The following is a 16,738-nucleotide window of genomic DNA, read 5'->3' as shown; positions in this document are numbered from 1 at the left end:
CATTGGAGGGCAAGCACAAGGCAGCTATTTTTCTCACAGCAACTGTCCCACGAACATCCATGCAGCAAGTGACGGGGTTGCAATAAAAATAATAATCCTTCTGCTTGATATAGCGCCTGATCACGTCTTCGAGACGTCTCAAAGCGCTTCGCAGAATATACTGTAAAGTAAATTAACTGCATTGGCAGCCAATTTTGCACAGCAGTGTCTCACAGTCGTGGATTGCGTGATCAAATTATTATTATTATTTTTTTAAGGGAATTATTATCCGCGGAAAAGCGATTCACCAATCGACCAACAACCGGGTTCCTACTTACTGCTGGGTAAACAGAGGCGTGTGGAGTAAGGAAACTTGCCCAGTGTTTGACCCTGCTGGGAATCAAACCCAGGTCTCTCGCTTGGGAGGCAAGCGCTCTATCCACTGAGCTACAGGACTTCATGTGTATCAGGTGGAGGGAGGCCAAGGAATAGGAGAGGGGCACAGCCTCCAGATCGTAACAAGCTTTTTTTTTATTAAACACTTTAGGAGGCTTCGACATCAGATAAGCCATTATATGAATTCTTATTTGATTCCAGATCATCGTTGCACTATCCAGAACTCTCCCAGTTTGTTTGCCATCTGTGTCCTGTGTGTGTGTGTCCAGATCATTCCTCTTACACGGTGAGCAGTAGAGGTCACCCCTCTCGCTAGGCACAGAGGTTGCTCTTTACTCCCCATTCTTTGCTTCCTATTTTCCAGGCACAGAAACATAGAAGCAGGAGTAGGCCATTCAGCCCCTCGAGCCTGTTCCATCATTGTATAAGATCATGGGTGCTTTGTACCTTGACTCCAATTACCCGCTCTTGCTCCATATCCCTTGATGCCCTTGACCTAACAGATTTCCCCTACCCTTTGGGTGAAAAACTGCCTGCTGATTTCACTCCTAAATGGCCTAACTCTAATTTTAAGATGATGCCCCCTTGTTCTGGATTGCCCCACCCACCAGAGGAAATAGTTTCTCTGTATCTATCCTATCGAATCCCTTTTATTACTTTAAACACCTCAATCAGATCACCTCTCAATCATTCTGCTCTCTCTTTCTCTCTCTCGCTCTCCCATGGCTCCGTGTGCCCTGAGTTTAGCCAGGAGTCTCTTAGGGAGAACCTCATCGAAGGCCTTCTGGAAGTCGATAGACACCACATCCCCTGAATCTCCCGTTTACTTTATCTGATATCTCTTCAAAGAATCAATCAGGCTGGTCAAGTGCAATCTTGCCCTCGCAAAGCAAGGCTCAGGGACTCAGACAGGGAGAGATACAGAGAGCGAGGGATCTCAGAGGAAAAGTTCAAGAGGGAGTTGGACAGAGACAGAGACACACAAACGAGGACGCAGAAAAAGAAAGTTAGAGAGAGAGAAAGATTCGGAGATCAAGAGAGAGAGGTAAGTATGTGTGGGGCGGGGAGCCGCGTGTGCGAGGGTAGGAGGTGTGTATGTGGGGGGAGCATATAAACTCGTAGGTGTCTTGCCGTGTCTCCCCAGGCTCGACCCAGGTTAACCTCTCTAATAGCTGCAGAGCCTCTCAACTCAATCCCCCCGCAGGGAAGTGCCGGGGCACGAAGGGACATGAAAACGAGCGAGAGGATCTTGAAATCACTGACCAGCTGCCACGTTAAATCACTGACACATATGGATGGCCTAAAGTGATGGGACCGGCTCGGTTGAAGTTTAGCCCCTCTCTCAGTCTCGCTAAGTGGAACAGCTCCAGCGCAGACACTAACGTCCATGACTGAGTAAAGTAGGTTTGTGGCTGTCAGTCTGATGTGAGACGGCAGCCTGGCTCTGACAGACACTGCGTTCACTTCACTGAAACAGCTCATCCATATTTAAATCTCTCTCTTTTTTTTATTAACAGCAGGAAACACCCAAACTGAACCGCTAACACCAAACTTTTGCTCTTAAAAGCTGTGCGTGGCCTTCGCATGGCGTTCCAAAATGTCTCTTTCAATTTCGTCCTCAGAGCTTCCGTCTTGCTAACATCTTATTTCAGGGGACAGTCCCACTGAGAAAGATATGGAGCGTGTGACAATGGGCAGAGCGTTCAGCAATATGTGGACGTGTAGCTCGGTGGTTAGAGCACTCGCCTGGCAAGCGAGAGGACCTGGGTTTGGTTCCCAGGCAGGGGCAAAACCTTGGGCATGTTTCCTTACTCCGCACGTCTCTGTTTACTAGCAGCAAATAGGAACTCGGTTGTTAGTCGATTGGCGGGTCACTTTTCCGGGGTTAATAATCCCTCCAAAACTAAAAACAATAATTAAATTGGTCATTTGCAATCTACGACTGTTTGTGGGACATTGCTGTGCGCAATTGGCTGCCGCGTTCGCCCACAAATATACAGTCAATTCACTTTACAGTGTGTTCTGTGAAGCGCTTTGGGACGTCCTCCCGACGTGAAAAGCGCTTTATCAAATGCAAGGTTATTATTATTATTATTATTATTATTATTATTATTATTATTATTATTATTGAACCCAGGTCTCTCGCCTGGGAGGCGAGTGCTCTAACCACTGAGCTGCAGGACTCCAACCATTGAGCTGTTAGGATGTTTCTCTGCAGAAACATCCAGTCTAATCCGACTCTTTTTCCTTTCTAGCATCAGCGCTACACTATCAAAGGTGATATCTTTCAAGACGGTAAACTGAGGTCTTTCCAAGTGGACGTTAAATTTCCCACGACCCTATTGGAAAAGCAAAGGGAGTCCTGGCCAACAATCCCCCAAATGAATCGGTCATTCACTTCAAAGCAGTTTGTGAGAAGTACACAAAACAGTTGCAAACATTTTCCTCTAAGATAAAGCTATCTCCACACTTGACAATGATGCCCTGTAAAGAGCTCAGAGACTTTTCGACGTGGTAATAAACTGAGTTTGTGATCTTTCAATGAGGGGAACATTGGTGGCAGATTTGCAATCCATCATTTCATTTGATGTTGCATTTTAGTTATTCGTGTTGAAAGTTATTTGTAAAGTGGAGTGACTGTGCATTTTGTGGGCGACGTCCACAGCGATGTCCCGCAAACAGCCACGATGTACACGACCAAATTCCTTTCTGCTCAGGTAAGCGTTAAAGATCCTGCGGCGCTAAGCAATATAGTCTCCCAGTGCGCCAGTCAACTTTCCACCAGATAACAACACGCCTGTTTGTGGGACATTGGTGTATATGCAGAATTACTGCTGCGTTCACCTACAAAATACACTGTAAACATTCCCTACCCTGTAAACATCCTCTACACAGTATCCTCAACACTGTATCCTCTACACTAATAATAATAACTTGGTCACTTCAATCCACGGCTGTTTGTGGGCCACTGCTTGTGGGACAATCAGCTGCCACGTTTTGCCCACAAAGTATACAGTATATTCCGTGAAGCGCTTTGGGACGTCTCGAAGACTTAATAACGCTATATCAAATGCAAATATTATTACTAGTGGTATTATTACACTGTGTCTACACTGTATCCTCTACAGTATCCTTTACGTTGGATCCTCTACACTGTGAACATCCCCAACATTGTAAATGTGACACTTCAACACAGAAACATACACTGTGACACACGTGGAGTTCTGTAGGTTAGTGGTTAGAGCACTCGCCTCCCAAGCAAGAGGACACGGGTTCGATTCCTAGTCAGGGCAAAACGTTGGGCAAGTTTCCATACTCCGCACGTCTCCGTTTACCTAATAGTTAATAGGAGCCTGGTTGTTAGTCGATTGATGGATCGCTTTTCCGGGGGTAATAATTGCTTCCAATAAAATAAATAAATAATAATAATTTGGTCACTCAATCCACAACTGTTTCTGTTTGTGGGACGCTGCGGTGTGCAATTGGCTGCCGAGTTTTGCCTACAAAATACGCAGTCAATTCAATTCACAGTATATTCTGTGAAGCGTTCGAGACGTCTCAAAGACATGATAAGATGCTGTATCAAATGCAAGGATTATTATAATTATCTTTATTATTATAAAGTGATACATACTGCGACACACACTGTGACTCGCTCAGAATGAAATCAGGCCAGAGTTTGACAGGCTGAGGAGTTAATTGAGGACGGCGAGAGTCACGACTCGAGTCTAGTTACCTGTTTGCATCAGACCGGATAATTAGGTGACAACAGATCAGATTAGATATCAACAGAAGGTGTGAGAGAAAGTGAGAGAAGAGGGGCCAGGGGATAGGAGGGGTAGGAGAAAGAGGTGGAAAGTAACATGGGGAGAGAGAAAAAGAAAGTGGAGCAAGAAAAAGGGGTGAGACAGAGAGAGAGAGAGGGGGGCAGAGCGAGGGGGGAAAGAGAGGGAGAGAAAAGGGAGGAGGGAGGCGGGAGGGGCAGCAAACGGGGGGAGCAAGGAGGGCAAAAAGAGAGAGACGGTGAAAGCCAGGGGGAGAGAGAAGGAGAGGGGGAGAGCGAGTAAGGGGAGAGAGAGAGAAAGCAAGGGGATGAGTGGGAAGGGTGTGAGAGAGAGAGAGAGAGAGAGAGAGAGAGAGGGAATAAGAGAGAGGGATGGACGAAAGAAAGAAGGAGACGGGGAGAGAGAGGGAGAGAGAGAGAGGAAGGGATACCCAGGTGGCGGTGGGAGTTGAGACGGCAAACCTCAGGAATAATTGATGGTGACATGAGTTTGTCTGATGGACAAAGTTGCCCATAGTTACAACTAAACTAAAATTTCCTTTGGCTCATGAAAGATTCAGACGAGGCTCTTGTTAAAGTTAATTGGGAGAAACTCGATGCGCTGGTGACCACACGCTTTGTTAGGTTTTGCTTAAAGGCAAAGAAAATTCAGCTGACAAGCCTGTGTGACCATCAGAGTGTGTGTGTGGGGGGGTGGGGGAGGGGGGATGGGCAGGTTGGGGAGTGGGGGGTGGTGGGGGGGGGAAAGTGAGGGAAGAGCAGGAGAGAGGGAGGAGAGAAACTGGGAAGAGAGAGTGGAAAAGGAGCTTTACTGTGTCTCTAACCCTGACCTGGGAGTGTGGACGCACAGTGTAGAGGGAGCTTCACTGGGTCTCTAACCCTGACCTGGGAGTGTGGACGGACACACAGTGTAGAGGGAGCTCTACTGTGTCTCTAACCCTGACCTGGGAGTGTGGACGGACACACAGTGTAGAGGGAGCTTTACTGTGTCTCTAACCCTGACCTGGGAGTGTGGACGGACGCACAGTGTAGAGGGAGCTTTACTGTGTCTCTAACCCTGACCTGGGAGTGTGGACGGACGCACAGTGTAGAGGGAGCTTCACTGTGTCTCTAACCCTGACCTGGGAGTGTGGACGGACGCACAGTGTAGAGGGAGCGTTACTGTGTCTGTAACCCTGACCTGGGAGTGTGGACGCACAGTGTAGAGGGAGCGTTACTGTGTCTCTAACCCTGACCTGGGAGTATGGACCCACAGTGTAGAGGGAGCTTCACTGTGTCTCTAACCCTGACCTGGGAGTGTGGACGCACAGTGTAGAGGAGCGTTACTGTGTCTCTAACCCTGACCTGGGAGTGTGGACGGACACACAGTGTAGAGGGAGCTCTACTGTGTCTCTAACCCTGACCTGGGAGTGTGGACGGACACACAGTGTAGAGGGAGCTCTACTGTGTCTCTAACCCTGACCTGGGAGTGTGTACGCACAGTGTAGAGGGAGCGTTACTGTGTCTGTAACCCTGACCTGGGAGTGTGGACACACAGTGTAGAGGGAGTTTCACTGTGTCTCTAACCCTGACCTGGGAGTCTGGACGCACAGTGTAGAGGGAGCTTCACTGGGTCTCTAACCCTGACCTGGGAGTGTGGACGGACGCACAGTGTAGAGGGAGCTTTATTGTGTCTCTAACCCTGACCTGGGAGTGTGTATGCACGTCTGCCTGTTCAGATGGATGTGTAAAGATTCGATATTGCTGTTCGAAAAGAGAAGGGAGTTTCTCTCTCCAGTGTCCTGGCCAACAGTCCCCCAAATGAAAAAGATTGATCACTCACTTCCTGGCTGTTCGTGGGACATCGCTGTGTGCAAATTGATTGCTGTGTTCGGCCACAAATATAGTGAACTCTGTGAAGCTTTTTGGGACGTTCTGCCCGAGGTGAAAAGGGTAATATAAACTCAAAGTGCATAAAAAATTAAACCAAAAAAGAAAATGACTTTACAAAGTTTGGGGGATGAGAGGAAGGTGACGGGATGTCAGCTAGCTGATCAAACTAGTTCAAGCGGTCTGAGACCCGTCTGGTGTGGAGGGCGCTATATAAATCCAAGTGGTTGTTGTTGTTGTTGATCCAGCGCTGGAAAACATGAGAATAAAGCTCTGGAGTTATTTTGGGGAGATATAATAATAATAATACTACTAATAATAATAATAATAATCCTTGCATTTGTTATCGTGACTTTGAGACGTCTCAAAGCGCTTCTTAGAATATACTGTAAAGTAAATTGACTGTATAATTTGTGGGCAAAACCTGAAAGCCAATTGTGCACAGCAGCGTCCCACAAACAGTCATGGACACAATTATTATTATTAGTTTTTTTTGAAGGGATTAATACCCCCGAAAAAGCGATCCACCAATCGACTAACAACAACCGGTAACTTCTAAATAAACAGAAGCGTGTGGAGTAAGGAAACTTGCCCAATGTTTCGCCCTGCCCAGGAATCGAACCCAGTCCTCTCACTTGTGAGGCGCGCGCTCTAACCATTAAACTACAGGACTCCACAGATGAGTTGACTTGTACGCGCGAGAGAGAGAGAGAGAGAGAGAGAGAGAAAGAGACAGCGAGAATGTGAGAGTGAGATCAATAATTAAGATAGCTCCTGTCCTGAATGCCTGTCAGACCTAACTGCACTTAACAATTCGCTCTTGTGTCTTATAGATCAACGTGGAGTGGAGGGGTGAGTGGGGGGGGCTGGGGGTGCAGGAATATACATTTTTAATTCAGATCCTGTTCACATTAAACATTAAAGCCAGCCAAAGCAGAGAGTGGGGGGGGGTGGGGGTGGGAGAGGCTCAGCTCTTGTCATGTTCATATCACCGCAACCCCAACCCCCCACCCCCACTTGGCTGGCATTTATTTTAGTATAAAACCACTATTTTTCTCTATTTTCACTCCCCCTCTCTACACTGTTCTTTATAAGTCACTGGTTAGGCCTCGGCTGGAGTATTGTGTCCAATTCTGGGCACCACACTTTGGGAAGAATATCAAGGCCTTGGCGAGGGTGCAGAGGAGATTTACCAGAATGGTATCAGAGATGAGGGATTTTAGATATATGGAGAGATTAGAGAAGATACGATTACTTTCCTTAGAACAGAGAAGGTTAAGAGGAGATTTAATAGAGGTGTTCAAAATTACGAGGGGTTTTGATAGAGTAAATAGGGAGAAACTGCTTCCACTCGGGTGGGTCGGTAACCAGAGGACGTAGATTTAAGATAATTGGTAAAAGAACCACAGGGGGGAGGTGAGGAGACTTTTTTTACACAGAGAGTTGCTACGGTCTGGAATACAGTGCCTGAAAGGCTGGTGGGAATACTTTTGATAACAACTTTCAAAAGGGAATTGGATAGGTACTTGAAGAGTATGAGTTAGGGAGTGGGACTGATTGGGTAGCACTTCCAAAGAGTGGGCACAGGCACGATGGGTCAAGTGGCCTCCTTCTCTGCTGTAGTATTCTATAATTGAAGGGGGGAGGGAGGGAGGGAAGGAGGGAGATAGTATAGTATAGTTGGAGTGTAGTTGGAGTCCTGTAGCTCAGTAGTTAGAGCACTCGCCTTGCAAGCGGGACACCTGGGTTCAATTCCAGTCAGGGCGAAACCGTGGGCAAGTTTCCTTACTCCACACAGAGCCTAATAATAATCCCTCCAAAACAAAACAATAATAAATTGGTCATTTTCAATCCACGACTGTTTGTGGGACGCTGCTGTGCGCAATTGGCTGCCGCGTTTCGCCCACAAATATACAGTCAATTCACTTTACAGCATAACCTGTGAAGCGCTTTGAGACGTCGAGAAGGCGTGAAAAGCATTATATCAAATGCAAGGATTATTATTATTATTATTATAGTATTTAATGCAAAATATAGTGACTGTATTTTGTGGGCGAACCTGGCAGCCAATTACACACAGCAACATCCCCCAAACAACAACAACACAATTACATTTGTATAGCGCCTTTCACAGCCATGAAGTGAATGACACCTTTTATCTCTGAGATTGTTGGCCAGGACACCGGGAGAAAGAAACTCCCTTCTCTTTTCCAATAGTGCCATGGGATGTTTAATCTCCATCTGATCGGTGAGTCAGTAACTGGAGAGCATCAATTTAAGATAATAATAATCCTTGCATTTGATACAGCGCCTTATCGCATCATCGTGACGTCTCAAAGCGCTTCAAAGGATATACGGTAAAGTGGATTGATCCATATTTTGTGTGCAAAACGCAGCAGCCAGTTTTGCCTACAGCAGTGCCCCACAAACAGTCATGGAGTAAATGATCAATTTTATTTGTGGGATTGATGGCCAAGACACAGAGAGAGAGAAATACCACGTGGGGCTTGAACCCACAACCTTCTGACTCAGAGGCAAGAGTGCTAAAACTGAGTCCGGCTGACACAAAAATAGTTAGTAAACGAGCAAATGGGGAGATTAGGAGAAATGTCAGCCAATTGCGCACAGCAGTGTCCCACAAACAGTCGTGGATTGAGTGACCGCATTTTTTTTAAGAAAAAGCGATCCGCCAATCGATGAACAACCGGGTTCCTACGTACTGCGAGGTAAACAGAGGCGTGTGGAGTACGGAAACTTGCCCAATGTAACGCCCCTCTTGTTGGCACTTCATATCGGGCTACCGGTCCTGCTGTGCCTGGCGTATCTGAAAGCATTGTTGTGGGTAAATTTTATCATCAGCCCCATTTATCATCTTATACACAGCACCTTGGTCAGGTCCCTATGAGTCTATCCTCAGGGGGGGAGAGGTAAGTGGGGTCTCCCTGGAGCTGAACTGGCTCCAAGGTGACATGCCTAGCAGTGAAATGTCAGACTCGAGCCAGCCCTCTGTGACGATCTCTAGACCGGTTCTTGAGCCAGGTGGATATGCAGTATTCCAGGGCACGAATGATGATGAGAGCACAGCCCGGCCTGGCTCAATGGCAGGACCTGGAAGGATAGACTGGTCACTGGGGGAAGGGAGTCATCCCACTCAACTCCTGTTAACCCGCAAGCCAAAGCTCTAACAGGTAGGGTAGTCCTAGCTGGACAAGCCATGGGAAAGCTTGCCAGACAGCAATATCAACGGTGTGGAGTCCTGTAGCTCAATGGTTGAGCACTCGCTTTGCAAGCGAGAGACCTGAGTTCAATTCCAGGCAGAGGGCGAAACCTTGGGCAAGTTTCCTTACTCCACACGACTAATAATAATCCCTCCAAAACCAAACAATAATAATAAATTGGTCATTTTCAATCTACGACTGTTTGTGGGACATTGCTGTGCGCAATTGGCTGCCGCGTTTGCCCACAAATATACAGTCAATTCACTTTACAGTGTGTTCTGTGAAGCGCTTTGGGACGTCCTCCCGACGTGAAAAGCGCTATATCAAATGCAAGGATTATTATTATTATTATTATTAAACAATGCAGTTTTAGTTGGTTAGATCCCAGCAGTTACCCCAACACACACTCTGGGGTCCCCAAGCCTTGGCGTTTGCCAACCTGCACCTAATAGGTATTTAGGTAAGGAGGTAAGGAATTAGATAAGGAGGTTACATTCCTCCAGGGAGAGAGTGCGCATTCCATTCCAACAATCTATTGCTGGGATTTCCATGTGCAGGAGGGATCCATGGAAATCTCAGCTTGGTTTGGATACTCTTAAGCAACGATGATGGATTTCTGCTTGTGTCAAATACCCGGCTGACCAAAAAATAATAATAATAAATCTCTGTGTGACGCTCGTTTCAAGACTGAAGAGCTGCAGCTTATCTTATGGTTTCTATCCTTCTCAGCCCTCACACTAGTCTGAGCAGCCTGGTCTCTCTCTCTCTCTCGCTCTCTCTCTGTCAGTCTCCGTTGGATTGAAACATTCAATTGCTTCATCTTTGGACGGAAAGGTGCAGAGATTCAATCTCAAATTAAATCTTTCTTGACGGTGTTTCAGGGGTTTTGGTATGGTTGGGCTGTGTGAGGTGTGTGAGATATGTCCCCTCAGGCCTGGGGATAATGTAGCTGCAGTGAATGATGTATATTGTATGTGTGTCTCTGGTGGCTGTTCCCAAACTCGCTCCACTCTTCCCCTCCTGCCAGAGCAGTGTAAACTTTCCACCCTGTGGACACCATCCTTTGACTCCTTAAGTCAAGCAGAAGAAAGGAGATTATCACATAAACACTTGCCTGAGCTATTCTGCTGCCTCCATCTAGTCTTGTAGCTCAGTGGTTAGAGCACTCGCCTTGCAAGTGAGAGGACCTGGGTTTGATTCCCAGGCAGGGCGAAACATTGGGTGAACTCCACACGCCTCTGTTTACCTAGCAGTAAGCAAGAACCCGGTTCTTAGTCGATTGGCAGATGGCTTTTCCGGGGATAATAATCCCTTCACAAAAAATAATAATAATGATTTGGTCACTCAATCCAGAACTGTTTATGGGACACTGCTGTTGGAGGCTGGAATCGGCTGAGCGAAAGCATTGGTTGGTGGAGTGGGGGGTAAACAGATGGGATAGGTAGGAAGGTGCGAGGGAATGAAGAGATTTGAAAACGAGTGAGAGGATCTTGAAGTCGATCCGTTCAGTGATTGGGATCCAGTGGAGCCTGGCTAGGACTGGTGTGATGGAGGTACGGAGTTTCGTGTGAGAGAGTATCCGGGCGCCAGAGTTTTGAATTAATTGGATTTTGTGTATGGTTCTACTGGGGAGACCAGAGAGGAGGGCATTGGGATAGTCCAGCAGGGAAGCGACGAAGGCGTGGAAGAGAATTTCGGCTGCATTGGTTGTGAGGTACGGACAGAGGCGGGCAATGTGGCAGAGATGGAAAAAGGCGGGTTCCTACTTACTGCCAGGTGTGGTGAGGTGTGTGGAGTAAGGAAACTTGCCCAACGTTTCGCCCTGCCCGGGAATCGAACCCAGGTCCTCTCTCTTGGCAGTCGAGCGCTCTAATCGCTGAGCTAACGGACGCCACAAAGTGTTGGGTTTGGACCCTCAATCGCTGCTCTGCTCTCTTTGCTTTCTCCCTTTTAAAAACGAGCCGTTCTGAGAACGGTGAATTTCTAAGCACATAAAACACCACTTAAAACTCAGTAATAATCAGCCAATAAATATTTAAAGAGACAAAAAAAAAACATAAATGAAAAGCAGGGAAGCCGCTGATTAATTGATGAGCCAGGCTGGTGTGAGGCTGGTCAGGTAACAGCTCAGCCACACGCTCTCGGGCCAGGTGCTCGCTCTGGTTCCTGTTTCCCCTGTAGCCTCGGACGGGCTCCGTTACTGGCTGGTGACCAGTTCATCATTGTATGTCAGAAACCCAGACCCGCTGCTGGTAATCGATATGTCCCAGCAGGAGCTTCCTTCCTCTGTGCCAGTCAGAGATGTGAGAGGCGAACCTAACAGAAGGCACATCCCCTGGCACCATTGAGTCCTGCAGTTTAGTGGTTAGAGCACTCGCCTCACAAGCAAAAAGACCTGGGTTCGATTCCCGGGCAGGGCGAAATATTGCCTCAGTTGACCTAGCAGTAAGTAGGAACCCAGTTGTTAGTCGATTAGCAGATCGCTTTTCTAGGGGTAATAATCCCTTCAAAATAAAATGATAAATAAATAATAATAATAATTTTGTCACTCAATCCACAACTAAACAGTGGGACATTGCTGTGCGCAACTGGCTGCCACGTTTTGCCCTCAAAATATACGGTCAATTCACTTTACAGTATATTCTGTGAAGCGCTTTGAGACGTCTAGAAGATGTGAAGGGGCGTTGTATCAAATACAAGGATTATTATTATGATATATATTATATTGAGAAGGCAGCGCACAGTATGTCCCAGCCTGAAGCCTCTTCATTCACACACACACACATCCCTTCCCCAACCCTCCCAAAAAACAGACTGATCATCGCTTGGAAATAGGCACCAAGTTAGACACTCGACTGAGCTCTGGAAGTGACTAGAGAACCTCTATGGGATGTTTGATGCCAGCATATTCAGTGGGAGTAAATAGGGGTCTGGGATTTTATCTGGTCTGAGCTTCTGGGGGAGACCACTATAATAAATAAACAGTCTTAAAGTGCTTCACAGGCAATCAGTGATGTGCAGTGATTGTGCGTTTGTAGACAAACAAGCGGTTAATTTGATACAGAAACCCATCACGGTGCTTACAAGTATCCAAACCAAACTGAGATTTCCATGGATACCTCCTACACATGGAATTCCCAGAGATAGAAGGTTGGAATGGAACGTGCACTCTCTCTCTCTCTCTCTGGAGGGATGCTTCCTGTTTACCTAATTCCGGAAAGTATTAGGCGCAGGTTGGCAAGAGCCAAGGCTTGGGGACCCCAGAGCGTGTGTTGTTGTAACCAGCCAAAACCACAGAGCTTGCCATTGATATCGCTTTCTGGCATGGCCCACAATCAACCATGAAATGAATGACCAGTTAAACTGGAGGATTGTCTGCCAGGACACTGGGAGAAAGAAACTCCCTTCCCTTTTCCAGTAGTGCCACGGGATCTTTAACATCCACCTGAACCGACACAGATAGGACCTGGGTTTAATATCTCAGCCAAAGGACAGCACCTCTGATAACTCAGCATTCCCCCAACACTGGACTGAAGCATCAGTCTAGATGTTACCTTAGAATTTAAGAGGGAGCAGAATTGTGGAAAACTATTACATTTATAGAGCAGACTCATAGATTCGTAGAATATTACAGCACAGAAGGAGGCTATTCTCCCCATCGTGCCTGTGCCAGCTCTTTTGAAGACCTCTTGGGAGAGTTACACACTCAGTCCCACTCCCCCACTCTTGCCCCATATCCTTGCAAAATTTTCCTCTTCACATACCTATCCAATTCCCTTTTGAAAATCCTTACTCAATTTGCTTCCACCACCCTTTCAGGCATTGCATTCCAGGCCGCAACAACTTTCTGTGTGTAAAAAAAAATCTCCTCATCTCCCCTCTGTGTTTTTGTTGCTAACTATATTAAATTATCTTAACTGTAGCTTTAATTTGGAGTCATTTCTTAAAAATGAAAAATGGCTTCATAATTAGGACTGAAATTACGAATGTGCACAATTCTGCACTGTGACATTTTAATGTAAAACTGCTCTCATGGACTGAGACAGGGCGATAGATATTTCGGCACTCTGGCTTCTTCCATTGCCTGTTGGTAAAAAAAATTATTTTGCTAGTGAGCCATGTTAGCCCATGTCTCTGCTGACTTAGCTGCTCTCAGCCAGCACAGCAATTGATTGAATCGATTGAGATTCTCAAGAGGAAGATGGATAGATACTTGGGAAGTCAGACTGCAAAGTAAATTCTGTCAAGTGTAGTGACTGTCTCTCTAGCCATTTTGGCACAAAGCAAAGTTCCCCAAGCAGCTATCAGATGGAGGAGGATTGCCAGCCCAGGAAACCAGGAATAACTCCTTTCTCTTTTCCAATAGTTTTACAGCACCTATAGCATTCACTGAAAGACCTTGTTTCACGTCTCATCCAAGGACAGCACCTCCAACGCCAATACTAACACTTTTTACTGTTAGTGGGACCTTGCTGTGCGCAAACTGGTGGGCGTTTGCCTACAAATACGCAGTCACTACACTTGACAACCGGTCATCTCACCTCTGAGTCAGAAAGTTGGGGTTCAAGCCACACGTCTGGACTTGGAATTACATAGTCTAAGATGACCCTCACTCCAGTGTTGCAGATAGTTGCATTGTCAGAGGTGCCATCCTTCAGATGAGATGTTTAAACCGAGGACCCATCCGCCTGTTCAGGCGGACGTTAAAGGCACTATTCCAAAAAAGGAGGGAGTTTGTATTTTTTTGGTCAGCCGGGTGTCTGACACAAGCCGAAACCCATCGCGGTGCTTAAGAGTATCCAAACCAAGCTGAGATTTCCATGCATCCCATCTGCACGTGGAAATCCCAGAGATAGATTGTTAGAATGGAATCCGCACTCTCTTTTTGGCTTGCAGGGTTAACAGGAGCTGAGTGGGATGCAAGGACAATTTTTATTGTTATAATCATTAAAGACTACTGATACCCGTATAAGCATGGGTGAAGTTTCATTCACTGCACAAGGCAAATCTGTTATGTGAACCTTCTTTTAGTCTATCACTAACTGATGTATTGCTAAACCCTTAATGGCTAATCCACGTTAACTACACCATCTGAAGTGCTAAAAGGCTCATTATCAGCTTCACTCCTGTGCTCAGAGCGATTACACCTCTGCTGCTAAACACTTCACAAGTCACTACTGATAAAACCCAGCACATCCTCAGGGGAAGATGCTGACGGAATGTGTGTGTGGGGGGAGGGGGGCGTTGAAGGGAGGAATTAATTGCCTTTCTCTTCGCAATCCAGATGAGCTTCTCCCCCAGCTCAAACACAGCGGCTCACTGGGGACCCCCAGCAAAGCTGATGTGACTCTGAAATGCCTTCTGCGCTCAGGCTCCAAAACCCCAGGCAGCCCACTGCAGGGAACAGGCCCATTCACTTCACTAATATTCAATTATACAGAGTCACTTCATAAAAGTAGAAGAAAGTACTTGCACCATTGCAGCACTTTACCAGGCTGCCAAAGTCCTTCATTGCTATCAATGTCACCGTCTCTGTGCCCTAACCTCAGGCACTCGCTGCTCCATTCCCTCTGCCTCACCTTCTTTTTATCCATCTATAAATCCCACGTGAAGACTTCAGCCGTACCTACGCTCACCCCCTTCCTTCTCCCTTGCTTGATGTCCACTGTGCAGCGCTCTGACACGCTATCCTGCGTGAAGGGCGCTGCGTAAGTGCAAGTTGTTCTCGAGCGTAGTGACTGCTTTTTTTATATAAACAAACTCAGCCACCAATTTGCACCCAGCAAGGTTCCCATTAAGAGTCGGCTTATATCGAAAGGCCAAGACACCGGGAGAAAAATCCTTTCCCGGTTAATGACTGGAACAGGGTTACCAGGAGGCACGTTTGAGACCAGGACGCTGGGACTCATTTATGAAATGCCGTGATGCTGTAATGGGAGGATGGAGGGTGGGTACGCTGGAAAGAATGAGATGGGCAAGGCTGATGGTTCTTCCCCCAGATTTCTTTTCTTACTGTGTCTCAGGATTATCAAAGTTCCCCCCGAACAGGCAGGCGTGACCTCAGTTTAACATCTCATCCTGAGGACAATGCCGTGCAGCTCTTCCTCCATTCCCTATTGGTGTTAGAGGACAGGGAATGGCTATGGGTATTGGTGGACAGGGAATTCCTTGGGAGGATGGCAGGTGGTGGCTCTGGCTAATTCGCTAGATGTGGATATTAAGCTGGTCTCTGGGAATAAAATGTACCAATTAGTCAGGCACTTAACTCCTTGTTTACATCAACATCCGTGTCAGTGGCAACATGTGTGAACAAGGCTAGGCCTTTGTTTCTATGCAAGTTGTTGTGTGCTGATTGCATTGAGCAAGATTTGCATTTTTCTGATGTCTTACACGTCGATAAATCCCTCTTGACAATAATCCTTCTCAAGTGCAGTGGGACAATGGGACACAGGTTCACAGTGGGCAAAGGGCTATTTCAGGTCAGACACAAGAAGTACTTCTTGACACGGAGGGAATTTAAAGGCTGGCACAGGGGGTTACCGGGAAGGGTGGCTGAGGCCAGGGCACTGGACTGATTTCAGAACTAGTTTGATGTTGTTATGGGAGGATGGTGGGTGTTCTGCAAAGATGTTCTTGAATTGGCTGAAAACCTATTGATATTCTTCATCTAAACCCCTCTTATGATCTTGCGACTGTTTTTTGTAGTCAACCGTGACAGCGACTTTGCACACAGCAAAGTCCCACACACAACCATAAGGTGAATGACCGATTAATCTGGAGCCTGTTGGCCAGGACATTGGAAACTCCAGTAAATGGCACAGGATCTTTAATATCCGTCTGAACAGGCAGACGGGCCCTTGATTTTTACATCTCATCTGAAGGACAACACCTCCAACAATGCAATGTCCCCAGGACAATGCTGTCTGGAGCGTCAGCCTAGCCTGTGAGCTGAAGGTCTGGGCATGTGGGGCTTAAACCCATGACATTTAGGCTCAGCATCGTGAGCGCTACGACTGAGCCAGGCAAAGCAAAATGAATGGAAAGTGAGGCAGAGAAGGAATGAGAACTTAACAAAGTGGAAGATGAAAGAGAAGTAAGCATGCTCAAATAAACCTAATAATAATCCTTGCATTTGATGTGGATACCTTACACGTCAGGAAGGCATCTCAAAGCCCGTCATAGGACTCAGTGTAAAGTGTAATGACTGTAGGTGAACGCTTGCCTCATCGAAGCCTGAGTCCCTCAAGCCAGTCATTCTTCTCTCTGGATTTCACATTGTGTTGGTTGACATGGGACTCACCAGCTCCAAATAGTGTGAGGCAGCAATAAATTGCTGGGCTATATTGCCAAATAGGTTCAGTTCCAATGGTTAGAAGTTATACTTAAGCTTTAGCTTGCTCTAGTCAGGCCGCACCTAGAGTACTGCATGTAAGCAGTCCTGGTCACAACGACATAAATGAAGTTGGCAGACCCTGGAGGTGACGCAGAACCC

At 46.7% G+C, this 16,738-nt stretch overlaps 1 non-coding gene across 1 annotated transcript; it reads right to left on the bottom strand.

Annotated features, from left to right (window-relative positions):
• Positions 1-364: 364 nt before the first annotated feature.
• Positions 365-436, bottom strand: trnag-ccc. Its single transcript has one exon. It is a non-coding gene; the product is annotated as a tRNA-Gly (tRNA).
• Between the last annotated feature and the right edge of the window lie 16,302 nt (positions 437-16,738).

The sequence above is a fragment of the Callorhinchus milii genome, unplaced genomic scaffold (genome assembly GCF_018977255.1).
Source record: "Callorhinchus milii isolate IMCB2004 unplaced genomic scaffold, IMCB_Cmil_1.0 Scaffold2, whole genome shotgun sequence".
In the NCBI taxonomy this organism is placed as follows: domain Eukaryota; kingdom Metazoa; phylum Chordata; class Chondrichthyes; order Chimaeriformes; family Callorhinchidae; genus Callorhinchus; species Callorhinchus milii.
Note: the sequence above shows the minus strand (reverse complement) of the source record. Positions and strands in the feature narration are given on the sequence as shown.